This window comes from Eschrichtius robustus, chromosome 2, assembly GCF_028021215.1.
Source record: "Eschrichtius robustus isolate mEscRob2 chromosome 2, mEscRob2.pri, whole genome shotgun sequence".
In the NCBI taxonomy this organism is placed as follows: Eukaryota; Metazoa; Chordata; class Mammalia; order Artiodactyla; family Eschrichtiidae; genus Eschrichtius; species Eschrichtius robustus.
In genome coordinates, this window is record NC_090825.1 from 57,961,500 (window position 1) to 57,989,381 (window position 27,882).

General features: G+C 45.8%; 1 long non-coding RNA gene across 1 annotated transcript; it reads right to left on the reverse strand.

Moving 5' to 3' along the window:
* Positions 1-539: 539 nt before the first annotated feature.
* Positions 540-27,573, reverse strand: LOC137756866 (uncharacterized). Its single transcript, XR_011072272.1, has 4 exons — positions 27,372-27,573; positions 20,970-21,048; positions 6,728-7,004; positions 540-821 (listed from the first exon to the last, which is right to left on the reverse strand). It is a non-coding gene; the product is annotated as an uncharacterized lncRNA (long non-coding RNA).
* Between the last annotated feature and the right edge of the window lie 309 nt (positions 27,574-27,882).

Genomic DNA, 27,882 nt, shown 5'->3' on the forward strand with positions numbered 1-27,882 from the left:
AACCCCAGACACACTTTAATGCCACCAGCTGCACTGGCTGTGAAATAACAGCTAGAGCTGCAAATGGAGGCATGACCTTGGCATGTGCAGTGTAGAAAGAAGTCTTCCCAACAGGGGCTTGCAGACCCACCTGCACTCACTAATGGCAATGCCTGGAGTGCCATCTTCTAATAAGTAGGGCAGCTGTATGATTTATCTGGGAAGATTATTACATGTCTATTGTGTTCAGGTGGGACCAGAGGTGCTGGATTTGTGGCCACACACCTTTGTATGCAGGTACTTTTTCCAAAGAGCTCCTGAACCCAGTGTCTTTTTGACGTGTGGAAATGCTTAAATATCTGAATCTCCCATCCTAGTAGTGAAATTTAGACATATAGAGCTTTCACTTTCTTTTCTGGCTCTGCTGAACATATAAATGTTCTTTCAGTCCAGTAGGACTAAACCCCTCGAGAAGGTGCTTTTATTTCTTGGCCAACCTTTCCTTGAGCAGCTATTCCAGTTCTGCGGTGCCTGACACCACTAACTAGCATATATGCTGATTTGCCTTAAATGCAAGAGCAAATCCAATTAACAAATCCAAGAGGAATACGCTGGAACACAGCCATTCTTCCAGGTGGAAATATCTTTCTGTTAGACATGCTTCTTGTACTCTTCATGCCCTGTCCTCCGTTTGTACATATAATCCATGGCCCGACTGGGGGAATTTGGAGTCTCATAAATCCATCTTCACAAGCTCTGGGGGGCAATGGCTAACGCGATCAAAGACTTTTTTTTTTTTAAGCTTTATCATTTCCAGGGCTGTCTCCCTCTGATTCTGACACCTGAAATAATTCAATAGACAATTTAAAGGAAAAGCTTTTTGCACACAGTGAAGTTCTGGAAAGGAAGCCAGTTAAGATCACATAAAAGCCAAGATCCAAACAAACCAAAATAACTCAAGGCTATCAGAGGGCTAGTTTGGGCTACTGGGATGGTGCCATAAAATGTCTTCTATCTTAAGCAGCTGTTAGTGCAAACCCAGAGTCACTCAGTTTCCTGGATGATTGTCTGGCAGTTTAACCACTGGGTTTTGTTGTGTCTTGAAGGAGACAAGACCTCCTAAGAATGCATGTACTGTTTGTAGACAACACTCTGCCTTTTAAAAGCATCAGTTCACTTCCAGTTTACTGGTTGGTACTTGTTCAACCTCAAAAGGTCAGCTCTACCTTGCACAAGACAAGAAAATTACCTTAGAAAATAACAGCTCAGATTTGTAAGAGTCTTGGGTTTTCAAAATACTTTCAAATCTATGATTCCACTCTATTCTCTCAGTGGCCTTGATTGGAGGATAAGATGTAGGATATGTATTATCATGATCTGTCAGAGGAGAAACTTCATTCCTAAGAGGCATTAAGTAACTTTCCTAAAGTCATAACCTTCCTAGCAACAGTCAGTCTGGAAATAGAAAAACTAGGTTTGTCTCAAGACTTCTGAGCCCTATTCTTCTGTCATGGTGCCCGTGGGCCACTTGGGCCCTTGTGATTTCTCCCTTCTTCCTAGCAAAAGGCCTCACTTGGGACACTTAAAGGTGTTACCCATTCTAGAGCTATTTGTATCTTAATGGAATTCAGAACTTTAAACTGAAGCTACAACAGTAGAATTCATAGCAAGTCAGAGAGTGGAAAGGGCCTCTCTTGATTCAAGGAGTCAGGATAATTCTGGCCGGATGCAGACATGCTTGTTGTTAATCTTCCAGAACTGGATTTCAGTTCCAAAGTCAGGCTCAGTTTCCAAAGTCAGGGTCGGCGATGAGTCCTGATTAATGAGCTTCTTAGATGTGCGGAATCAATTAGATCAAAGAAAATTAATTGTCCAAGGAGTCTATTGATTCCAAGCTAGTCTTTGTTTTATTTTTACTAGCTGAACAAAATCATTATACCACTGCTAAGTAAATGAATACACAAACAAAAGTATTTTAATTTTCTGCTAAAATAAAAACTTAATGGTTCTACTCTAATTCCAAAAACAATGCTTCCTAAACCAAACAGAGGGTGTTGAGATTGAGAGAAAAAGAGAAAGTACCAGAACCTGAATACATTTTGCTCTCACATTAATTCATTGTTAGAGAAATTTCCCAATGTCTGCCTACCTCCCTCTCCCTAGGGGTTTCCTATGGGTCCTCATTTTCCCAAGACCTCCTAGCACCTGAGGTCCCACTGATCTCTCTTCCTCCCAGCAGTGTCTTTGGGACCTTGGGGGAGGGGTGGTGCCTTGCATCTTGCCTCCAGAAGCTAGTTGCCCTCATGTGGTTTGCATGTGTTCATAATGACATGCTCGGAGCGTGTCAGCCAGTACCATCTGGGGCGCCTCGTGCAATGTCTGGGAGCCCGTGACAACTCAATCTCAGGCCAGAGGATGGGGAAATATATGGGATGATTACAATTCCCTTTCAGGCAGAGAGACTCTCTGGCATTAGGATGTCCACATCTGCTAAACCCATTATAGTCTCTGTTCCTCATGAGTATTACAATAAGAATAGTCATCAATCTGGCTAAATCACGGCTCCTTTCTGGCCACTATTCTCTGGTCTGATCTAGTCTGTACCTAACCACATGTTAGGGTGCATCAGTCTCTAATGAGGGCTGCTGGCCAGCCTTCTGCCTGCTTATGTTGGAAAAGTTAAACCAGGCCACTTGGTACTGAATTAACAGTCCCTGAAAAGTCCGAGGCCTCATATCATCCTAGGGGCTAATTGCTGGGGAAAGGACCTGTATCCTGAATTCAACACATCTGGCTCCTAAGCACTTAATGTCTGTACCAGGACTTCTCAATCTTTAGAATGCATAAGAATTACCTGGAGAGTTGGTTAAAACACCATTCTGGAGCCCCATTCCCCATGAATTCCGATTCAGTGGGTCTGGGGAGGCACCTGGGAATCTGGTGACCACACTTTGAGTAGCACTGTTCTATCCACTTGCAATGAAAAGTGTAGTCCCCATACCACCAGCATTGCTATCACCTGGGAGCCTGTTAGAACTACAAGTACTGTGGTGCCACCCAGGTCCACTGAATCTGAACTTATTTTTTAATAAGGGCATTCTTTGCACCTTAAAGTTTGACATGCACTGGTCTATACCATTCATTTAGCGCTGAACACGGAGTGGCACATCATGAACTTGGAAAGATCCTTAGTTCAGATGCTCTAGGTCCTTGCCTTCAAAATGGTAGGTTATTAATTCTATATTGCTTTGATTTATCAACTTTCTATGGATATCTGTGCCTTTCACCTAAATTGTAATAACCTCAAAAAGCAGTGGCCTTGTCTTAAAATCCTTGCACAAAATATCCTGCATATAGTAGGCACGTATCAAGCATTTGTCGGTCAATTGGTTGATTGTGAAAATATTGCATAGCCATCTCATAAAAGGAAGGTATGGTCTCTGTTTCATTCATAAAGAAAGCTGTATCACCAGCTGTGATCTGTGTTTAGTTTTTCATGTAAATTTACAAAACAGAAAGCTGAAGAACAATCTCAGATTTAGTGTCTGAACTCTCACTGGCATAACACCCATGTTCTGAGGCTGTGTTTGTGGGGAAGGTAGCTACAGTAAATAAAGAGTTGGCTGGGAAGTCCTTGTTCCTCTCAATTCCAACTAGTATTGTATTTGAAAAGGTTTACTTCAAGGAATGATGTAAACTCTAAATCAGGAGAACTTTAAAAACAAACAAACAAACCAAACCCCACTTGAAAACAGTAACTGATTTTGTCATCAGTCATTTCAAACAGACTAGATTATCATTCTTTGGGCATTTTGAAAAAGGATGAAGGCCTCATCAAACCTTAATGCTTGCATCAGAAATACCTTCCAATGCTAGCTGGCTTGCTCTCACCCAAAGCTGGAGACTTGGCTCTTTCATGCCCCTGAGAGCTGGGAGGAACAGAAGATATATTCAACAACAAATATTTATTGGTTGCCTACTAGGATTCAGTGTGGTCCACAGGCCAGCAGTATCAGCATCACCTGGGAGCTTGTTGGAGATGTAGAATTTCAGTTCGCAGCCCAGACCTACTGAAACAGAATCTGCATCTCAATTATTTGTATGCACAATGAGGTGTGAGAAGAACTGGCACAGAAGACCTCTATAAGGACAGGATGCAACATTAAAGTCAAGACCTCAGTGATAAAAAGAAGGTACCTGCTATTTGGCTGGTCAGGGGCAGAGCCATCAAGCACAGGAGATACAGTTTATTGGCCCAAGACATGAGTGGGGAGAATAGAAAGAAGGCCAGTGTGGTTGGAGCATGGCAGGAGAGGGGCAGATGGTAAGAGCAGTGAAAACCATAAACAGGAGGCTGATCTAGCATTCAAGAAGGAGCCTATCCTTCCTTGAAACCACTGCTGGGGGCTCGGATATTTTTTTGAGAGCAGAACAAGACAACCGATAGTCTTCAGGCAGGGAAGAATCATGATCTGATTCAGATTTGGGACATGTTTTTGAGATAAAAATGCCCAGGCTTAGTTGGTGAATTGGATGTGGGGTAGGGCTTCAGCAAGTGGGGTATGAGGAGAGGAGAGAACTTGAGAATAATTCCTTGACTTTTGGAAGATTATGAAACAATGGGTAATAATTAGTCAAATCCATTTCCCCTGCCTTCACTGATCAAGTTCGTTTTAAGACTTGCCTGTCCTCCAAGAGGCAGGTGGCCTAAACAAGAAAATGTTTGCCTGAGTTGTTTTCCAGGAAGTGGAGTCAGCTGTGTCTGGTTGGAGCTGAGCTGGATAAGACTGGAGAGGACCACGACCCTCCAACTGGGCACGGGCGAGTGTCCGCTCCGTGACCTTCTGACGTCAGAAACTGAAAAGAGGCTGAAAACTCCACCTTCAGGGCGTGCTAAGCGCCTCCATTTAGAACGGGCAGAGGCCTGGAGCTTAGTTACACTGGAGCAGAATGATGATTATTGCACCTTTCCCCAAGGTCCCCACGCCTGAGACCCCACTGCTTCTTTATTCGTTATTCTATAAATACCCGTAGTCCCTTGCCTTTGCGGGGGCAGCTACGAATCTTGTTCTGCCGTCCTCTTGGTTGTCGCCTAAACCTCGGCATCTCAACGTCTTAGCTTGCTCTCCAGCAGACAGAACAAACCTGCTCACAGCACTACTTGCTAAGATGGGGAATACGGGAAGAAGAGGGTGTTGGGGGGAGGCAAGGGTGAGGGGTGGAGTGGAAAGTTAGACTTCAGATGTTATGAAGGCATCCACGTGGAGAGGGGGCTTGGCAGTTAGAGCAAATCTGAGGAGGAAGGCAGAGCAGGCCCGGAGGCGTGTTTGGAATCTCTAGACTCTCAGATGCCAGCCATACTGTCCTCAATTTTAAGTTGTAGGCAAAGGGCCCTTCGGCAGAATGTCAGAAAACAAGTTCTAGTGATGTTGAGTCATTTTCCATATTATCCTCAATATTCTGTGAGAATACGGAAGCTCCACCTTTTCAGAGAGCCATGGAACCAACAAACCCAGTGCTTGGGGGTCACTCAGAAGTAAACAGAGGTAGACTCTGAGCATGCAGTGTTCTGAAATCCTGTTTATCCTTCATTTATGTGTAACTCCCCTAAGTATGATTATTCACTCTCCCAGACCAAAGCAAATTAGAATTGTGACCTTGTTTAATTGTTTGCCTCTCCTGCTAGCATATGGCTGCTCCATGCGGACAGCCTCTTACCCACCCGCGGGCGTGTAGTGAACGCTCAAAAATAGTCCTTGAATAAGAGGATGGGAGTGGGGGAAGGTTTCTAGAGACAAATACAGCAAGACAGGGACACGTAAAGGTCTGACATCTAGGAAATCATTAGAAAAACTGGTAGCGCTCAATAAATCTAAGACCCCCAAGACACTGACCTAGGAATTTTCCCAGCGCAGCTCATAACTCACCAGGCCCTGACGTCATTGCTTTACCCGTCATGCAGTAAAATTATACGTGCTGACGAAGATGACACTGAGTCATCGAGAAGAAGCTGAAATATGTTCAGTCACTAGATTTAAAAAAAAAAAGGCAAGGCATATGAAATCTTTAAAGTCATTTTTTTTCAAAATAATGGTTAAGATGTATATTTTGGACCTGAAGTCTTAGGATAACCCAACAACACATATACATGGAAAACTTTAGCGCCGACTGATACTATCTGTATAAAAGAGACAAAACTGCACTGTTCTTCATAAACAATTACCTTCTGCAAACTCTAGTATTTAGTTTTGTGATGACTACATGGTTCTAATTACCTATAACATCACCGAAGATGAACAAGGCTTTTCTGGAAAAATTACAGACTCTTGTTTTGTGCTAAGGAGGGCATTTTCCTTCTGAACATAGTTACCACTGCAAGCAGAGGAAGGCTGGAGGTATCTGCATGAGAGTAAACAAAAGCAAACCACCACCTGGGGATAGATGAAGGGATAGAATCCATGTGTGTAATTACCACTTGGAAAGCCTGCTGGTTATTGACGAGGCTGAGACACCAGGAGCACAAGCTGTATTCCTGTAGGTCTCAGTGTGGAGCAAACCCACACGTGCCTTGTACGCCATGGGTGCCCAGTAAACAGGAGAGAACAGATAAAGATACATTTCTGTCCTACTTCCTTTGGAAGGGTGAGGAGTAGAGGTGGGGTCTCGGGCACCTTCAGTCCTGTGAGCTTTTTCATCTGTAAGGGATCCGAATGGCTATGTTAAGATGGCCATCTCTGAAGAAACTTACCTAAGACTTTGGCGTTGTGGAAGTGTTGGTGCTGAGTTTGGGATGGTGGTCTAATGTCAGGTTAGCACAAAAGAAACGAAGGTCCTCTTGAAAGATGTTTACTAAGTTCTTTTCCTCAATAGCATTAGGCACAGCACACACACACTTCTGAGGGCTGAGACCACGTTCTACTGCAGGAAATCTAGGCTGCATTTGGGGGCTGAAGGTGAGATATGTGTTTGAGAAGCAGCTGCTTATTTCTGTCGATCTGACCTCGTGACAGTAGTTGTGAGACAATCTGGAAATAAAAATGTTTGAGATTCAGGCCCATTGCGCAGCATGGGGATGTGTTTCCCCAACATCCCTGCCAGGCAGCATTAGGTACAAGCACCACCTAAAAAATGCATGTAATATGCAGTTCAGAATGACTACTTCCCTAGCCACAGTGACTCACTTAAATCAAAAATAGAATCTCGAGAAGAACTACATCTAGGGGGAAAAGATCTGTCAACTCCCAATAAAAGAGGCCCACTGGAGCATGAGCTATAATCATAATAAAAGGTAATGATAATCCCCAGTAAAACTTTATAGAGAACTTCTGTGCTAGCACAACGTTAAAGCACCTTAATGGACCATCTCCTCTAAACTCCACGGCCCCATGAGGAAGGTACTATTAGCTCTCCACTGGCAGCTGGGGAGACTGGGAGGCCAGGTGAAGGCTCCTGCGGCAGTTTAGGTGAGAGGATGGTAGCTAGCAGAGTGGGCGTTGAGGCTTAGAGAGACTGAGACTTTCCTAAGGTTGCAGGACAGCGGCTGGTAGAAGCGGCAAGTGCTACGACGGCCTCCCTGTGCGGAGCCTGGGCTGGGCTCATGGTGGGCTCCGTGATTGTATATTGAATGGGTCAGGTCCCCACCCCTCCCCCCAAGCCCATCCCTAAGCCCACTGAAGCTAAATAAAGAAATATGGAAGACAGGCAATTAACAGGGCAAAGAGAGCCTTTTCAATTCTTCTCGTAACAGCTGGGCCAAAATGTCAAGTTTTATACACATCAGAATATGGTGCTTTGAGTATTAAAATACCTCCAGATACACAGACATGTCTTTATGGCTACTCAGCGAATAGAAGTTTGATAAGAGAGAGCCACCACGCCCAGGAGGAAAAAAAAAAGTCTGAAACTCTAAACTTTTGTGAAATTGGCTCAGAGACAAATGTCAGCATTTTCACCTCTTTTCCCATATGGCAGGAGGCATTTCACACTACTTTCCATAATAAATCTGGTAAGTGATATGAGTACTCTGCATGCCAAGAGACATATAATATGTGTATCAAAATAGATGTCTAGGTTGGCTTGTGACATGAACCAGATTTCGGCAACTGAAGTGAACAAATCTGGCCTGGCTCTGGCTCACTGAATGGGTGCACAAGATCCAGGATCTCTTTCTGCTTATATTCTTTTTTCCTTAATTTTTTATTAATGTTTCTCTTAGGTTTGCTTATGCTCTAAAAACCTCTGACCATCTTGATAATTTCTTCTTATTAGCAACCCCTTCATCACTTACAGCCTTACTGGGCATTGTTTCCAGCTGATGGTAAGAGCAGGAAGACCCAGGAATTTACTCCATCCAATCAATATTTAGTGAGCTCCAGCTCTGTGCCAGGAATTGTTTTAGGTACTGGGGACACTGTTGTGGGCAAAAGAAAACTCCCTGCTCACACAGAAAGGCTGACAATAAACAAATGAACAAACTCATGCAATATGTCAAGTGATGATAAATAATATAAAGAAAACAGGGGCAGGATGGATAGGGAGTGACTGGGGGTATCAAAGGCCTCCATGACAAAAATGCCATTTTACCAGAGACTACAAGGAAATAAGGGAGCCATGCTAGTGAGAGAGCACAGCAAGTGCCAAGGCCCTGGGGTAGACTTGTTTATATTCAAGGACTTGTCAGGAAGCCAAGGAGGCCAGACCAGTAAGAGAGAAGGTCAGAGTTAGCTAGGCCTCGTGGGCCCAACTAAGGGCTTGGGATTTTACTGAGTGAGATGCGAAGCTATTGGTGGGTTTTGAACAGAAGAGGGACGCGGGCTGACTTACATTTTCAAAGTTTATTCTGGCTCCTGTTGGAGTATCTACTGATTTGGTTGGGGCAAGTGTGGAGGCGGGGAGGCTTTTACAAAAGTCAGCCTAACGACGACAGTGACGGGGGCTGTTTTGAAGGCAAAGACTACAGAGTCTGCTGATAGATAAGATGTTGAGTGTGAGGGAAATTAAGATAATTTCACCTTTTTATTTTGGGGGGAACTTTGGTTACAACTACAAACTTTGCAAATACAATGTATTGCCTACAACAAAAAGATGGTTATACCCCAGCTGACAACCCATTTTGTGTTGCATTTTGTGCACATTTCAATCCATCAACAGGGTGATTGGAGCCCAGAGTATGAAGCAACGGGGCTGTGCTGGTGCTGAGCTCTCATCACAGGTTGTTCTGGAGCATCCCTAGGAGGCCCGTCCCTTTTAAGTCTCCATAAAGTAATTATTAAAAATGAAAATGGTATAAAAAAAATGAAAATGGGTGGCTCTTCCCTGGAGAGCTTTTAAAGGGATGACTCTATGTTGAATGGTCCTGTTGTAACACTATCCCTATAGAAAAGTCAGGAAAGAGCAAGCCAATTTTCAAGTGAATTTACAAAATTGTCCATTTGGGTGTCAACCGGGCAAGCTAAGCTCTACGGATAAGCTGCCTTTGTTTCTCCAGGGAATGGCACTACTTTTCCATGTGTTAAACAATACACAGGCCGAAGGAAGAAGAGGTGAACACCTTTGCCAGTGCTTGTCTACACCTTAAGCCAGCTTAGAGGCTTGTTGTCCATTTTCACTCAAGCAAGTAGCCTGGAGCGCCTTAGAGGTGGGTCCTGTATGCTGCTAATCATTTAGACTAGACCAAGGTCGATTGTTCCAGCTGGCCTTGATTTTTTCCTCTGGGTGATTGCACACACGCCTCCCCTCTGGGCAATTACCATATGTTCCCAGGAGCAGAACTAAGCCATGGGAACGCAGAGTGAAGTGAGTAGCTCCTGGGGACCACCTCGCCTTTCCTTGCCACTGCTGACCTCTGCTGCTGCTGCGGACTAGAGCGCAAGGCTGCGGAAGGTCCGTTACCTGGCAGTTTCTAGCTCTCCCAGCTCCCAAGGAGAACTGTGAATAGAACCAGCATCCAGAGGTCCCCGGAACTGGATTTTTCTTCTCTCCCCAAGTGAAGCGATCAGAACAACACAGGCGGGGTGCAGAGGCAAGCTCTCCTCGGGGAGCCTATTATTTTGTCCTCGCACACCTCTCCCTTGATCCACTTCATGCTCTGTCTCAGAGAGTGCAGACATAAAGTGGTTGGAGTTTCAAAATGCCATGGGGCAAACTTGGGATCTGGACCACGATGTGGGAACGGGGGTTCCCTGGGATACACCATGTGCTGACTCAGGGTTGGTTCCACTTAACGTGTTCTAGAACCAGGTATAGTGGCTTGAGGAAGAGATGACAGTGGTTGAGTAGTTGGGGGAGGCCCAGGAGGAGGTGGCCGGGAATGGCTCACAAGGACTCTGACAGCGTGACTGCCCCTGAGGACCTTGACAAGACTACACGGATCTCGGGGGCCCACGTCCTTACTTGGGCAGGCACGAGAAAGATGCAAGGAAGTTCCATAACCTTTGGCCCAACATCCTAAGGGGACGCTCTAAGAACACCTAACCACCAGGTCATATGCTAATAATGCAACCCAAGTATCTGCCTCCCTGATAACTTCCAGGTCGTCTAGTTTTCTGAGGTCCTTAATGTTCAGATGCATTGGCTTGATCTTTCCGCACCTAACTTACTGTGGCAGCCCAGATCCACCCCGTAACCCCTTCCTTATTTTCTCCAGTATCCTTTCTAGAAGGGGGTTGGTCCTGAGCTAGTTCACACCATGCCCCGGTCCTTTGCTGTCTCCTGGCTCCCAGGCATCATTCTTGGCTCCTGAGGCTGCTGTCCTCACTTGGTACCACTTCTGCCAACTCTGGACCCATCTACTCTTCCTTCATCCCTCAAGACACCACTCACTAAGGTATCCTGAAAAGCAGACACTGCTAAAGTTCTGGGGGAGGGGGGGAAGAAGGGAATTACAATGCAGAAAAAAAAAGTCCAAGAAAAAAATGTCAAACCCAAGAGACCTCAAGCGAACCGCCCTGTTTTTCAGCTCAGCCTCCCTGTCCTAAAGCTTCTCTCTCCTGAGAACCTTCTTCTCCATTCTGCTTTGTCACTTGTTCTGGACTGCCTGAAAGAGCCGAGGTTCTGTTAGTGTAGTAAGAAAAACAATTAAGTCCTCTGGTTCAACTTGGACTAGACTCTAGCCCAGGGAGGCCAGGGGTACTCACTGCCTGTGACCACGAAAGCTCATTAAGGCCATGGTGGACATGGAATAAAGCGCCTGTCTTGCCGGACTCACAGCGTGTGCTCTGGACCACTACCCCATACTGCTTGCTTCCTTTCCCTCCCTCTCCAAGCTCAGCAGGGAAATGGAGAGACAACAAAAGAAAGCTGAGGAGGAAATTCTCTTCCCCCCAGGAGAAGCAAACATTTCATCCAAGGGGACACACCCCATGCCTGTACACAGTCATCAGGTCTCTGCCTGGACCTTTATTTGCCTCGACTCCAGCCGTGGTCAGACTCGGGGTTCAGACCGAGTCTGGCTCTGGTGTCTCTTGGATGAACTGCATGGAGCCCAATCGGCTCCAGCTGAGTCGTTGAAGTCCTAGCGTTGGCTGCAGCCCCTCCCTGGTTACCGGGGGCTGCCAACAGTGTCCTGCTGCTTCGTCCCCGGACTCTCTCTGTTCAGTTCCCATGCTCCAGCTCTAAGAGTTTGTAAATGTTTACCACACACAGACCGAGCAAATGTTTACAATGAACCTTTACACAGAGCCCAGAAAAGCTCCCTAATCCAGAAAAGTGTCCTAGCAAAAAACAAGCCCACTGAGTTCCAGGTGTGCCCAAGCTGCCTGCTGCCTGCACGTTGCATGGCTCCTTGCAAAGGCCAGGAGGTCCGGCTGCAGCAGACAAGTGTCCGTGCCTGTGGTCTCTGTGAGGCTTTCACAGTGAGGACCTTCATTCAGAGAGAGTACAGTAATCTTTCATGATTCCCATAAATCAGAAAATTGCATACGTCAAAGAGGGTTAGGTCACTCTGGGGGCTCCTGTCTGGATTTTAAGAAACAGGAAAAAAAAAAAAAAAAAAGGCATGTTCTGTACAGTGAAAGAAGCAGAGGAGTGGGGGGGAATGTTATGAATTGTGTTCTGAAAAATTCAGCTCAACAGTTCTAATAGGGCCAATATCTAGGCTACAATATTTGGCTGGATGTGTTATGCAATTCATCTTCAGCAGGCAGACACACACACATGATCTGACCCAGAGCCAATTAGTTTTTTTATGGAGTTAAATCAGTCTGTTTATAAGCTGAAGAGGTTTCAAAAAGGCTATTTAAGGAGGGGGCCATGACTTTTCCACTGATATGTTTGCCTTTCCATCATTCTGGGTTGCTTTTGTTTGATTGCGGTTTCTAAGTCTAAGAGTGGGCAGTAATGGGCAGGACGATCCCAGCTGTCTGAGTGCTTGGATCATTCATCCTTAAAATGGGGGTGACAGATTGGGAAACCCTAGGCTGGGCAAGGGTATGTGGGTTGGAGGCCCGAGTTAGCTGTGCAAGTACAACCAAATGTCACCTGGATGTGGGTTTTAATTAGTGGCAAGGGAAGAGAACTTCATTTCCCAGCATGTCTTGGATCCCTTTCCCATATTTCTCTCCCCATTGGATCTAGGTCTAGAGGAAGAGATGCTCCCAAATTACCTGATCCAACACCTGCCGTGACAGAGATGCTACAGTTACCTAGAGACCCGCTCCTTGGCCTCCCATGCCAGCTTTTCCAAAATTACTCATCCTTTCTTACTCCACTATCCAAATACATCTTCAGCAAACAAATATTAGTGACCCTAGGGAAGAACATCATAGTGTTCAGCTGAACGATCTGAGCGATCATTTGTTAAGTAAACCACTTTTTACAAAGCGGAAGGCAAGAGAAGTAGAAAGTTTGCCCAAGGCCATAAAAAGGGCATCCGAGTTAGGGCTAGAACTCCGCTCCCCATACTCCAGCCTCCCTTATGGTCTACCCAGGAGGGCACAGCCAACAGTGAGGCACTGGTTTGTGAGGGTGGGAAGTGGATATGGCAGGCTGAGCTCACCACCCCAGTGTTAAACCTCCTCTCTTCCTAGTCACCATTCCTAGGAGAGGAAGACCAAGATCACCTACCTACCCATCCTCAGTCAAAGACCAGATCACAGAGCTTCTCTCCCAGGAGAAGGCTGCTCCAGAAGCAGGAGTTTCTGGACTATTTCTCCCTGCTCACCTCTCCTCCTGGCTCCTGAATGGGTAACGATGCCCTCTCCTAGTGCTCAGTAACCAGAAATCACTTATGCCTCTACCAAAATGCCTGATTTGTATCCAGATTTTATCCTACCATCTAGCAGGATTCATCCAAATGCTTGTAAATTATAGGACTCAGGGAAGAAGTAACTGACAACTTTGCTGACCACAGGAAAAATAAGCCCCCTGCCCCCCATCACCTGCCCTCCTCCCAGGTACTTTCTCTAATTGCCATTACTGTGCTTTCCCAGTACCAGATCTGGTCCAGTACGCTCCCCCTTGCTCTCTGCTCAGGATCTCCACCAGACCGGGACCCACAAAACTTCCCCATTTGCCCCCTCAGAGTTACGTGACAAATTTACAAAGGGCAAAGAGCCGCGTTGTTTAGATACAATGTCTTACCTCCTGTTCTGCATTCCAAAATGCTGATTGCCAACAATAAATCTGAGCACTGATTCAAATCAACTTTTGTCACCCATTGTCTCGAATCTGCCACTAATTATCTGTGTGACCTTCAGCGACCTTAAATTATAACTTTCTCACCTACAAAATGGGGGTGATAATAAGAACTTATAGAGTGACGTTTATTGGGCCCTTCCTGGGTCTCTGGACAGTGGGGATCCCCAGTGAACAAGGTGAGATGCTTGCCTTCAGGAAGCTTGTCCAGAGGTCTCCGTACAGAATGTGGGACTCCACGTCAGAAAAGTTGCCCACTCTTGGACTAAACTAAGAGTCAGTACCCAAGAACTCTAGAATAGTATCTTTTTGGTTGGAAAGCTATGTGTAGAGTAAAAATCTATTTTATATTTTAGGTACAGAGAAAATTGAGAACTATTTGAAAAAACTTGCACTGTTTTCCAATGATAACTTAGCAAGTTAGGGCAAATGTAGCAAACTTTGAAAACTCTGTAATATCAGGATTTGGGGGTGAAATATTTCTTGTGTTAGACCACTGTACTTAAAACAAGAATATTGATTAGGAGACAAGAAGAAACAATCCCTAAACAGCATTCTCTGAGTCAGACAAAAGGAAAAACACTAATTAAGTTCTTGAAGCTCTGCATGTAGAGCCAGAGTTTCCATGTCACAAGTATTTTCTCTGCACTTGCCAAGGTACCTAAGACTGTGCCAACTGTTATAGGAAATAAAGGAAAATGCTACCCATGGCTTTACTATCACTGAGCAAGAATCCGGATGGGAGGTGAAGACATACACAGGAAATGATACAATTCATTGTGGCAGCACCAGAAGAATTAGGAAGTAATGAGGGCTCCATGTCAGGAAGGGGCTTCAGGAATGGCTATGGCCAAAGAAGTCAGCAATGGCTTAAAAGAGAAGCTGGGTCTATAGGATGGTGGATTATGGATGTTTGTACCACAAAGGGAAAGGAAGGGGAAGTAGATGGTGCCTGACCCGAGGAGGCCTGTACAACCTGGTGTCTGGCTGCCTCTGACCTCTTCCCCACCAATCTCTCCATTGCTTATCACAGGCCAGCCCCACCGGCCTATATACTTTCTCGCCCTCCCCAGACATTTGTCTCAGGGCCTTTGCACTTGCTGCTATCTCTTCCCAGATTATTCATTCCCAGTATGCACGAGGATATGCCCTCCCTTCCTTCAGGGACTTGTCTGAATGGCACCTTCAGAGAAGACTTCCCTGCCCTGTCCTACCTCCCCTCAGCTCTCCCTCTCCCCATTCCCTGCTTTAGTTTTCCCCGTAGCATTTGTCACCATCTGACATAGTCTATAGTTTATCTATTTTTTGTCATTGCCTATCTCTCCCTCCCAAAATGTGAGAGTAGAGAATTGTGTCCTCTGTGCTCACTGCTCCTAAGACACTGTGGGGCACACGGTAGTCTCTCCCTGAGTATCTGGGGACTGGATGAATGCTGCTCTCTATGGAGCTGGAACTAAACATCAGTCTTCTCCCCAAAGGTGTTCAACGGCAGCATCCCGGTGAATTTTTTCCATGGCAACAGAGCCTTGATTATCATAAAAGTCAACTGGAAAACATCATCTGCTTTGCCAGCATTTGCTCTACTTCCAAGCCTGCTAAACAGCATCTATTCCATCAATCAAGAAATATCCTTATTGGCAAAATTTCTGCAGAATAATCACTAAGTATGTCATCAGCTACATAAAAGCCTCTTATTCTCCAGTGATTCTGTAGAGTGTGTTTTGTCATTGTACAAGTGGCCTGCATTCCTAGGCAATTTGGTAAATAAGGCACTTTTTGGAGCCAACGTAGAGACTACTACCCCCTCGAAGAAAGTCCAACAACTTGCAATATCATGGTCAAGTAGCCCAGCTTTCACCAAGTTCCTTGCAGACTGGGTCCTCCATTCTGTGGTAAATGCTGTTCATCAGGGAACCAAATTTTCCTCGAGACTTCCCCAGCAAGCACAGATAGGGCTCTATGGGGTTCTTACAGCAGGGCAAGCATCTGCCTTAAAGGGTCAAAGAGTTTGGGCTGCAGGCACACAGGAGGTGCCAGACCAGTTCGGGGGCTGTCTGCTGACCCTGGTAGCATGTGTCACCAGGACCAGACTGTGTTAGGGGAGACCACTGGTTAGTATCTTCACGTGGAAACATGAGGATTCCCTGGGTGGTTGGCTTAAGCAAATCCAAGAAATTAAAGGGGGAGAAAAAGGATGCATTCTATGAAAGAGCGTAGAGTTTGTTTTATAGTTCTAGAAAGTACCATGACGTTTCCTCTTCCCCTCCCCGAGCGCTGCTCCTACCCCTTCCTTGGCCATCTAAAATCAGGAGAGACTTGCAGAGTTAGAAGAGCTTCAACCTCTCCCCCCAGGGGGTGAGGCAATTCTAGCTCAAAGGACTGTCTCCCCAGGAGTTAATTCTCTCCGAGCTCTATGCTAAATCTCCACTCCAGGGAGTAGTTTCAAAGGCAGTGTGAACCTTTCTCAGGGATTTATGTAAACCAGCTAGTGACCCAAGATTTCCTGACAAAAACTCCCATCCCCAGGCTCAGCTGTGCTCACAGAACTTTGCAATCTCATCTGCTCAGCAACAGCAAAGTCAAGGAACCCTAAAGGGGCTTTCTCAGCCAAGGGGAGCTGTTGGCCTCTTGTTGCTCTTTCTGGGCCCTGCCAAGAATGACATCATCTCTCTGGATCATTAGCAGGCCCTATCAGCAAACACTATCCCATCAGTCACATCAAAGCTGCCCCACATATGTTCATGCTGGTCAGGGAGCCAGTTTCTATCAGCTTCGTGCCCTGCTTTAAAAAATCCTGAGATGGTCTGATGAACTGAAAAAGCCACTGCTAGAATAAGTTTTTAAACACAGAGGGAAGATTCAGCAGGACACTATAATAACAGAGTATATGAATATAGAGTTTCAGATATACTGCTCCTCAAGGTATTCCTTCTGAAATTTTAAACATTATTTATGATAAACACCTGCATTAGCCCAACCAACCAGTAAGGTGAGATCCGCCACGAAGCTCATAAAGAAATGGATATTACCTCTCTTCTCTGGGTCAAATATCCCCACTTGTGGTGGGAATAGCCCAGAGAGTAAGGGGTTCACTGTGTGGTTTTTCTGGGGTAGAAAATAGCAGAAATGATGTACTGCTGGAAGACATTCTCTATCCTGTGGACACCCTGTAGATTTATCTGGGCTGATCGGTATTGGGGCCAAGATGGGCACTTCAGAGACTATTAGCCCAGAGAAGGACCCTAGAGATCACTCATCCCTACCTTCTCATCTGGAATTCAGTTCAGTTTAACTGCAAAAGGGGAGTCTGAGGCCTAGAGAAATTCAATGCCCGCTGGACATATAACTAGCTAACCAAAGGCCCTGACCTAGCATGAGGGGGTTACTAGCAAGATGAACGGTTCAGCTGGTAAAAAGAAAAGAGGCAAGGGGTGTGATTCATTATTTAATAATATAACCACCCAGGCTACCAGGTTACCAGGGAGCAGTGTTCCTGCCTCTAAGACATAACTGACCTCCTTCTGAATCCACGGGAACCTCTGCCATCTCCAAGTGCAACCAGACACACTGGGCTAGTGCTTGGCTTTCAAGAAGGGGCAGGTGTGCCGGGAACACAGCCAGGGCCTCGTCGTCACCCTGGTCTGCTTTCTCCTCCCACCTCCTGCCTTGGAGGGTCTGCTTCCCTCCTGCAGCCAAGCTCATTGTAGAGAACGCCAGGGGACAAAAAGGTCTTCTACCCCTGAGGTCAGTCTGTCTGTCAGTCCGCTGCTGAGGGCCTACTCTGTGCTGGGCTCTGGGGATTCTGTGTGTTTCGGCAAGGACAAAATGGAACCGCATTAAAACTGCATAAGCGACATCAATTTCCTGAACCTTAAACAGGAATGCATCTGACAGCATCACTAACCGTGAAAAACACAGTGGGTTTATTGATTTGTAGTGTTATAGTTTTTTTTTTTAATATTTATTTATTTGGTTGTGCTGGGTCTTAGTTGCAGCAGGCGGGCTCCTTAGTTGTGGCTTACTGGCTCCTTAGTTGTGGCATGCGAACTCTTAGTTGTGGTGTGAGGACTCTTAGTTGCAGCACGCATGTGGGATCTAGTTCCCCGACCAGGGATTGAACCCGGGCCCCCTGCATTGGGAGCACGGAGTCTTATCCACTGCGCCACCAGGGAAGTCCCTCTATTGGATTATTTTTATTTTTATTTTTTTTAACATCTTTATTGGAGTAATTGCTTTACAATGGTGTGTTAGTTTCTGCTGTATAACAAAGTGAATCAGCTATACATAATTAGTGTCATAGTTTTAAAAACACAGACGAGCTAAATGAATTTGAAGCTATACTTTCTGAAGCTTTTGAATTAGATAGAATATTGTGTTCATCCAGGACCTCCAAGACAGGACCAAACATGCCAGGATTTATGAGGGGGGAGCTGGAGACAGCTGGGAACACCGCTATCAGACGGTGAGGCAGGCCTGACCCTGAGGGCAGGAGAGGGGCAGGCAGGGGGCAGGTGGCGTAAGGAAGGTCTGGCAGGGAGGCCACAAGCCCCACTCCGGCTGCCACAGGAGTCAAACGACGCCAGGGAATGGGCACTGACAGGGGCGCCAGCGGGAAGCGTGGCCTCAGTGCAAAGGTGGGGCAGGACCTCAGAGGGCAGCAGCTGGGCCCCTGGTCAGTTACATTCCCTCTAGAGGGAGGTCAGTGAGGCACGTTCCCCTGGCCGCCACGAACACCAAATACAGTGGCTGCACTGAAGAGTAGTTGCCAGAACCCAGCCTGGAACCTGTTTTTGAGTTCTGCCTCTGCTTTTAGCAGTGCCAGCTCGGGCACAGTACTTAACTCTGTCATGACTCAGTTTCTTCAGTTCTAAAATTTGGATTCAAATGGTACTGAATTGAATTCTCACGGCCCTATAATTAATCGGCATAAAGCACTCGGAGCAATGCCACATTCAGAGCAGAAACGCTCAGGGAATGTTAGCTTTTCTTATTGGATTCCAGTTTAGTTGTTGTCTGTGATGGGTTGAATTGTGGCCCCCCCCTTACACACACCAAAAAGGTGTGTTGTAGCCTTAATCCCAGCACCTCAGAATATGACCCTATTTGGAGATAGTCCTTACAGAGGTCATCAAGTTAAAATGAGGTTTTGAGGGTGGGCCCTAGTCCAATACGACTGGTGTCCTTATAAAAAGGGGAAATCTGGACACAGGGACAGACACCCATAGAGGAAAGGCGATGTGAAGAAACACAGGAGGAAGCGTCCATCTAAGGCCAAGGAGAGTGACCTGGAACAGATGCCCCCTCACAGCCTTCAGAAGGAAACGAGCCCGTGGAGACCTAGATCTTGGACTTCTGGCCTCCAGAACTGCAAGACTGTTTCTGTTGTTGAAGCCACCCGATCTGTGGTACTTTGTTATGGCAGCGCTAGCAAACTAACACACAGTCCATTCTTACATTCTGAAACTAGCCCTTTCTGACAAAGTTTTGAGTGAGAACACCTGCCAAAAGTGGGTGCATCAGTCCCTGGCTTAAAGGGACTGCATCTCTTCCAGCATCTTTAGCTGGGTGAGCATTTCTGGGGTCAGACCCCATCAGGCAGCACCCACTTCCCTGCAGCCACACATGCCCCCGTGTGTGGGTCCCCGCCCCAAGGGACAGAACAGGTGCCTTGCTGTTATTTTCAACCACGTACAATTTAACCCGCACTGGCAGACTTGGAAACTGACATTTGCCCATAATTGCTGTGACGTGGCGCCAGCATTGCTAGCGAATGACAGTGCTGGGCTTTATCAGAATTGGATGCTCCAGGCAATGAGATTACAGAATTCAAGGTGAAGTTTGCTGTGATTTCACGAACTCAGCCCGAAAACGTGTGGCCAGATAAATTGGATTCATTCAAGAGATTTGGGGGCACTTTTAAAACCCAGCCAGAATCTAATTTCTCCATCTGAAATTCAGTATGATCTTATTTCTTGTGAACAGTTGTCTCAGCGAAGAGACTTGGGGTTGAGGAGGATAAAGAAAAAAAAAAAGTAACATTTCTCTGACGTTATCTGTGGTTGTCTAAGAGGCGGAGCAAGTTTAAAGAGCACTGATCCGAGTTTCAACCAATTTGATTCTTTGCATTATTGGAATCGGGTTCTCACTGTGCCTCCTATACTGTTTAAAATAAGGATGCTTTACTCCCCTGCGGTAGACTGGAGACACTCCTGAAGATGTCACAGCAGAGGTTAAGGCTGGAACCACCTCTGGGGACCGTGGCCCACCCCTCTGTTTGGCTGGACTGGATGTCTCCTGGGAGAATCTGTCCAATCCAAGAAGCTTGTGAGCAAAGGAATAGGTGGCCCTGATGTCACTTTACCCGTGGCAGCTCCTGCCCAGTCTCTTAAACTGATGAGTGCCTGTCACTCTGGATGAGTCATGGGGTAAGAAGCTAGTCCAAGTGGGGTGGCTTTTTTCGTTTCAAGAAGATTGATTTTTCAAAGGGTTTGCAGGAAGAACTGAATGCATGAGGTTGGAGGATATCCTGCAAACATCAGATATTTCCAGGATAAAAGAAAATGCCTACAGGAGCAGACCCTCTCAGTTAAGTAGGTCTGGCCACGGGAAGGTGAAGCTGTGGGCGCATAACTCTTCCTCCCTTCCCACCTTAACTGTGTCTCCTGGCTGGGCTTCCCCTTGATAAATTTATTACTTATTTTAGCATCTGAAGCCAGAGAGTGGATGAGTAAGATCAACCCCTGTGTCCTAACAGATTTAGAGCAAGAGGGTGTGGACGAGAAGAGAGTAAATCATTGGTTCTCAATGCTGGCTGAACTTTAGAATCACCTGGAGAGCATTTAAAAACCACCTTTCCCAGCTGGAGCTCCAGAAATTCTGATTGAAAAGGGCCGGCTGGGGCTCAGGCAATGGTAGCTTTGAAAAGCTCCCCAGGCTACTCCAGTGTGCAGCCTGGGTTGCAGACCCATGAAGTAGCTTCTCACCTGAAGCAATGAGGTAATGACCCAGAAAGACTGGATCTCCACCCCGCCCCTTGCAGCCCCAGCCCAGTTGGCCCTCACTGATGGAGAAGCTTCGAGAAATGAAGGGACCCAGCCTAGCTGAGGGAGTCCCTGAGGCTGCCAAGGGAGGGGCCCTTTAGTCCAGTCCTGGTACCACTGGAATCAGGAGGTCTGCAGGGACTCCCTCCAAGGGCAGGGATTGGGGTGAAAAGGGGAGTGTGGAACTTGTTATGCCAGAGAAGAGAGGCCCGATTGTTTCTGCCAAAAAAGAGGAAGGTCGAGGCAGATGTTACAGAGTTTGAACCTGAAGCCAGGAATCTGTGCAGCGGCAAGAGGGTGCCGTGCTGTGGACCTTACCTCACGTCCCAGCACCACTACTCAGTGAGGGGCAGGTCACAAGTCACAAGGGTACAGTAATGGTGGTCTTCTTTCCCACCTAAAGAAGAAACAGAAGGACGTTATTTCCCCCTTTGACGTGGATGTTTTTGCATATGGTTCTATAGGACATCAGTTGCAAGCTGTGTCGTTTCTCTCTTCTGGAAGTTGAGGGGCGTTTCTTTGTCATTGGCAATGCCCTTTCTGGGGACTGCCCCACCCAGCTGGGCTTACGCTCCCCATGCTTCGGTGTCTGCGAGGGCTGGCTCTGCTTGAAGCGTGGTCACCCAGGCTGAGAGAGGATAAGGGTGACGTTGATGGGTGCGGGGCCGGCTCAGTCATTCAGTGCACCATCTGAGTCTTGCCTCAGAGATGTGCTTTCTTCTGCTGACGTGAGATCTAGGTGTAACACACAAGCAGTTAATGCCTCAGATGTGAGAGGAGCCATCGGTGGAGGTCTGTGGACTGCAGCCTTGCCTTCTGTATTGCATTTAAGCCCCATCGTGGGAAAATAAAACCAGATTGGCTGTTAAGTGCTCAAAGAAGGATTCCCGAGGAAGCACCTAATCCCGCTGCTTTTGTCAGCCAGGCCTTTAATCCTTGTGCCTCTGAAGCCTTGTAAATGAGGGGAGAGAGTGTCCTCTGCTCCCTGGCTCCCACCTGGGATAGATTGGGAAGAGGCACTGCATTTTCTCACCTGCTTGTATTTTGCTTCTGGGGGTAGTTCCTTCTACCTTATCTGGATTGAATATTTCTTGAAGCTAGAAATGCTTTTGCCACCTGCCCTGTCAAGGCATTCTAACTCAGATGGAACCACCCCAGAGAACTGTGTAAATGCCTCCGCAGCCCTCTGTGTCACAGGGAGAGAGGCTGACCCCTCGCCGGAGCCCTCCAGTTCTCCCGGAGGGCATCCCTGGCCTCTTGTCCTCCATGTAGACTGTGACTTGAAAGAAGAGGCATTTCCTATAGCCGGTTGGAAGAGACACTCGGGAATAAATCAGAGCTCTGTAAGAGCAGGAGTGCAGCTTTGAAACTGCCAGTCGCTAATTTTCCGAAGGAGACAGAATTGGTTTGGCTAAGTTGTTGGGCTCCTATTGGCTGCACCCATCAGAGTGACCACAACTTCAGAGGGGAGAGACAAGCCATGGCAATGACAGCTCTGGAGAGGGTGTGGGCCAAGAGGGCGGAGCTAGAGGTAGAAAGCCACTCTCTCCTCTGTCCCTCCTTCCTGTTGTCAGAGAGGTTCAGGTCACACTCCGTCCAGCCACGTGGACCCACCCAGCCGGCCTTCCACTACTATTCTAAGCCCCCGAGTCAGCCCATAACCCACGTGGGCCACAAACAGTAGAAAAGGAATGACCTCTGGGGAAGTAGAAAGGGGTATGAAACCACAGGACTGTGCTTTGGGAAAGCAAAGTATTAGAATAAATCCTTAAGGATCTAATCTCATCCTCAGAAACAGTATTCCCAAACCATATAGGCCTCTGACAAGTGTTGGCTCCGTCCCCACTTATTAAAGCCGGCTGCTGGCCATATCATCAGGTTAAAGGCACAGCGAAGAGGTGCACTTGGAGATGGGCCACCAACAATTTCCTGACCGTGGAACCTCACGGAATTGGCTCCAGCCAGACCCTCCTGGGAGAGAGGGGGCTGCAGAAGTGCCATTAAGTAGCTCAACGCAGTTATGTTGGATGACAGGGAGGGCAGTGGGCCCAAGAGGGCTTGTTGGGACTTGAGCAGCAGGGACCCCAGTTATACAGACCAGAGTATGAACTGGTCCCACAGACTACGAAGTAGACTAACTCGGGCAATGACTTAATCTTCTACTCCCCATTTTCCTCATGCAAAATAGGAATAATAATGTTTCTATCTCATAGAGCTGCCATAAGAATTAGTGAAGTAATCTGTCTAAAGCACTTTGCCTAGATGTAGAAAGTGCTCAATAAATATTAGACATTAATATTATCAAGAATGAGGCACAGGTTGGAAAAGAAAATCTATACATTTCTAAACACCCAAATTAGCCCCTTTCCAAGTGATTACATACATGAAATACTGTACTATTACACATCTCCTTTTATAAAAATGTCCTAAAATATGCTCACCATGCCTGCACACTGGTCCCCACGTGCTTTCTTTCATACTCCCTGGTAAATGAGGTCTGGTTGCATGTTTTCAAAGCCGATTTTTGCTTTGAAATTATGCATTTAAGAGAACTATTGGTAAGGAACATTTTGGGTAGTTTGGATACCACGAGTCAGCAGAAATTTGAGTTCCCAGGATTATTGTCTTTTGTGTTGTTGAAAATTCGAGCAATTCATGAAAAAGTCTCTTTCAAGGTATATTCAGGTCTGGAGGGACTAAAGCATCAAGTGTATTCAGGTCTGGAGGGACTAAAGCATCAGGTATATTCAGGTCTGGAGGGACTAAAGCATAGTTTGTCTAAATGATATGTCTTTTAGGACATTCCTTAAATAATTTGCTTTGTTTGAGGCTCTTTTAACAAACCACATGTAATTACGTTCAAGTATTCAGCAAGTTAAGCCTCAAACTAGCAAATGCCAAGAAATTCGAGGTTCTGATTTCCACCCCAACTCTAATTCAGCAAACGGGCCTTTGTTCCTCCCCTAAAGCATGATGCCTTCAGAAAAGAATGCAAGCTGCAGTGTCCATGGCTTCTGGCTTCTCTCTGTAGCATTCCTTTCCATTATTTGGGCAGGTCTTTTGATATTAATCAATTCTAGTATTTATAAACAGTCCTGTCTAGGGGGAAAAGGCATATACATATTTTAAGACTGTCACTATGTGCTAATGATGGGGTGTCATGAGATTTTTGTTCAAAGTCTAAGGATGAGTCAGAAACGAAAAAGATTCTAAATCCCAGTCCTCAATGGTTTATTATTCCTTATTTTGACTAACTTGCTTCTAATGTGTATTCATGCCTCCTGCATGCAGAAATATTGCTCTTATTAATCGCGGACTAGATCTCCATTGAATTCAATATTCTTCTTTTAGACCATTGCGACCCCAGATGTGGTTTTCTTCCCCTTACAGTTGCTTAAATGATCACCAGTGTATAAGGCAAAAACTGAAAGAAATAAGGCCATGCCTACAGGAAATCAGACTTCACACAAGTGTGATGTGCAATTAAAGACAAAATGTGTAACTATTCTCTCCATGACCAGTCTCTACGCTGGATTCTCCTGAGCATTTGGTGCTCAGGGAGTAATGTGAATAGAAAAGCAAAGAATGGCTGGGAGAAAAGAGCTTCATCCATCCATTCAGCGAACAGTTAGTGATGTCTAGTCTGAACCAAGTACTCTTCCAGGCTCTGAGGATACAGACAATGTTTGCCCGCATGGAGCTCAGGGTGTAGTGTTGGGAAACAGACAATAATGTAGGTGTGTATGACGTTTGAAGGTAAAGTGTGTGTTATGGCAGGTGGACATGATATGGAAAAATAAAATACAATGAGGAAGACGGATAGCGGTTTCTGTGAGCACAGGACAGTTGACTACAATTTATAAAAAGGTGGTCAAGGTAGACCTACTAGTATTTGAGCAAAGGCCCGAAAGAACTGAATATATGATCCATGTGGATATCTGAAGAAAAAAGCTTTCACAGCAGCCATGGAAACTTGCAAAGAAGAGGCCAGCATGACTGCAGCTAGGGAGAGGGCAGAGTGGCAGCAGTTAAGGCCTGAGAGAAAGGAGGGGCAGTTTAAATCAGGCACCACAGGCCATTTGTAAGGACTTGGGCTTCTATTCCAAGTGAGATAGAGCCATTGCCGTGTTTTGAGCAGGGGTGCAGGACCCAACTTCTGCTTTAATTACATCCCCTTGGATGCTATGTTAAGAATGGGCAATATGGGGCAAAGGCAGAAGCGGGAAAACCATCTAGGAAGGCTCTTTAAAGACTTGGACCGGAGGTCTGAGAAGCAGCCAGATCGTGGATTATTTTAAAGGAAGAACTAATGGGACTTGCTAAAGGATTAGATGTAGGTTGTGAGAGAAAGACAAGAGACAAGAATAACTCTAAGACTTTTTGGCATAAGAACCAAAGGGTGGAACTGTCATTTTTTGAGAGGAAAGAAAGTGAGAAGGGGGTGAGGATTTGAAGATGGATGTGTTAAGTGTGAGATGCCTATTAGACATCCAAATGGAGATGTTGAGTAGGCAGTTGGAGAGATAAATCTGGGATTCAAGGGAAAAGTTGAAGCTTGAGACATATTTTTAGGTTTTTATCAGCATTTGGATGATATTTAGACCCATGAGACTGACTGAGATCACTCAGGTAGTGAACGTAGGTGGAAAAGAGAAGATGTCTGAGGACTGAGCCCTGTGGCACTTTTTAGCATTTGGAAGTATGTACACGATGCAACTCTGGACAATGGTGTTATTCGTGAATGTCTTGTCCTGCATAGTTCAGAAAACCCTCTTTTGTCAAATCAAGCAATTTAACATGGTCTTTCTCCAAATATTCTCAACTAGAGTGCTCCTGTAATAAAATAGTGCTTAACACTAAGATGACAATAACTCTAAAGTTTTCCATCTTGCTGGTACTGAAGGAGTCTTTAGTCACTGGCTTTCAGAAGCAAGTTTCAAAAGCTTCTTTGTCAATGACTAGGCTAGTGTTGCTTATCAAAGCAAAGACAGAGCTCTAAATGTCTTTTTCATTGTGTACATGATGGCAAGGGGACACTGTTACAAAACCAAGAGTGCAGATGCCAATCTTATGTTTCACTAAGAGATAGTGTATTAGCTATCTATAGCTGCCTAAAAAATTGCCCCCCAAACTTAGTTGCTTACAACAACTATTCATTATCTTACAGTTCCTGCAGGCCAGGAATTCAGGTACTTTTAGCTGGGTCTCACACAAGACTGCAATCAAGGTGTGGGTTGGGACTGTGGTCTCATCTAAAGGTTCAACGGGGGCATGATCTGCAACTGGTCAGAAGCCACCTCAGTTCCTTGCCGCATGGACCTCTCCAGCTTAATTGATTAGAGAAAGCCTCTGGGAAGAGCCAGAGAGAGAGTGCTAGCACGAGAGTAAGGGTGAGCAAGAAGGTAGTCACAGTCTTCTGTAAGCCAACCACAAAAATGACATCCCGTCACTTATACCGTATTCTATCAATCAGTCTCAAGTCAGTGGGCCCAGTCTATATTCAGACTACCAGGAGGCAGGAATCACTGGGGGCCATCCTAGAGCTTTGTCTACCACAGGTAGCATGGATAATTTTTAACACCAATGAATTTAGAGTTACACCATTCCTTTCAGTATGGTAGAAGCCGTTTGTCCTTTGAAATTGGTTATGATATCCCAACGTTTTTTAAACTGCAAGTTGCTACTATATATAAAATAGATAACTAATAAGGACCTACGGTAGAGCACAGGGAACTCTACTCAATACTTTGTAATGACCTATATGGGAAAAGAATCTAAAAAAGAGTGGAGATGTGGAGATGTATAACTGATTCACTTTGCTGTACAGCTGAAAGTAACACAGCACTGTAAATCAACTCTAAGCCAATAAAAATTAAAATAAATAAATAAACTGCAACTTGTAACTTCTTAGTCATGAAATAAATTTAGTAGTCATGATCAGCATTTTTAAAAAATAAAACAGAATGAAGCAGAAACTGTCAGAGTACACTGCAAGTAAAAAGGTTTAGAAGAGGTTCTAGGTTGTGATATAAATTATATCTCTTTTTAAGGGTCATGGTCAGAATTAGTGATTTCCATAATACTATTAAATATGAATGGGCCACCAAAACAGAATCTGGTAAAAACAGCCACCCCCAAAACTATACAAAGGAAAGAATGTCGGAATCAAAAAAGCCCCAATGTGCTCAGGTGAGCTAAATAAGCGTGAGCTTGCAGTTCATGCTTAGAGACCCCAGTTCCCTCCTGGGGTCTGTAAAGAAAAATCAATAAGAGACTGTAAAACCCTAAACAGACATGACAGATATGACATCTCGCCTCTGCAGAGGCAAAGCAGACACACCACAAACTCATGAACATACCCTATACAACCCTACACATCTTGAAAGTTCAAAGGCAAGAATTTTTCTGACCAAAAAACCAGCTGTGAGTGGCCTAAAAACAGTAGGCTTGCTCAAGACGGATGAGGCCAGTTTTCAGCTGAATCACTCCCTTCCCTCTCGAGGGAGGCAGCACCACTGACAGGCACGGTCTCCCTGCCACAGACAGAGCGCAGTCAGTGCTTTCCCAAGGCCTTGACAGGTTTGGAGACTGAGATCCAGCCGCTCTGCGCCTGCCTCCTCCCCATCTCCAGCCCCTGGCCCATCTAATCGTCCAGGCAGCTCAAACGTTAGCAGTGATTCCCAGCAGGGTAGAAAACAAAAGACTGTCCAGCTTAATTACCTCTTTCATCTGAAATGTCCCTTTTGAGATGAATGCTCAGATTCTGCCGTGGAAACAGCAAAGCGAAGTCTTCATCTCTCATCCATCCTTATCAGCCAGACAGCAAACAAGCCAAGTTTTGATTTGAGTCCAGATCTGAAAAATCTATCGTATGCTTGATGTTTCACATTTTCCACAGTGCTGCCCTGCAGATCTTCCTGGTTTCATGTGAGAGTGCTTCAGAGCAGAGCACATGAAACCAAAGCCAGGAACTGGGGAGACACGCTGAAAGTCAAGGCATCTTGGCAGTGTTGACTGGGTAGGAACGGAGGTTCAGTTAATGGCATGTGCAACCTATTAACATTGGGCTTTGAGGGAAAAGGCAAGGAGAAAGAAGAGACTGAGGAGGAAGGACTCACTCTGTGGTCTGAGTCTAAGCTTTAGGCTCCCCTAATTCCTAGAGATGAAAAGAGCGAAGCGTTTCGGAGGCTTTGCATAAAGTGAATTTGGAAGTATTTCTGCATTTTCATTT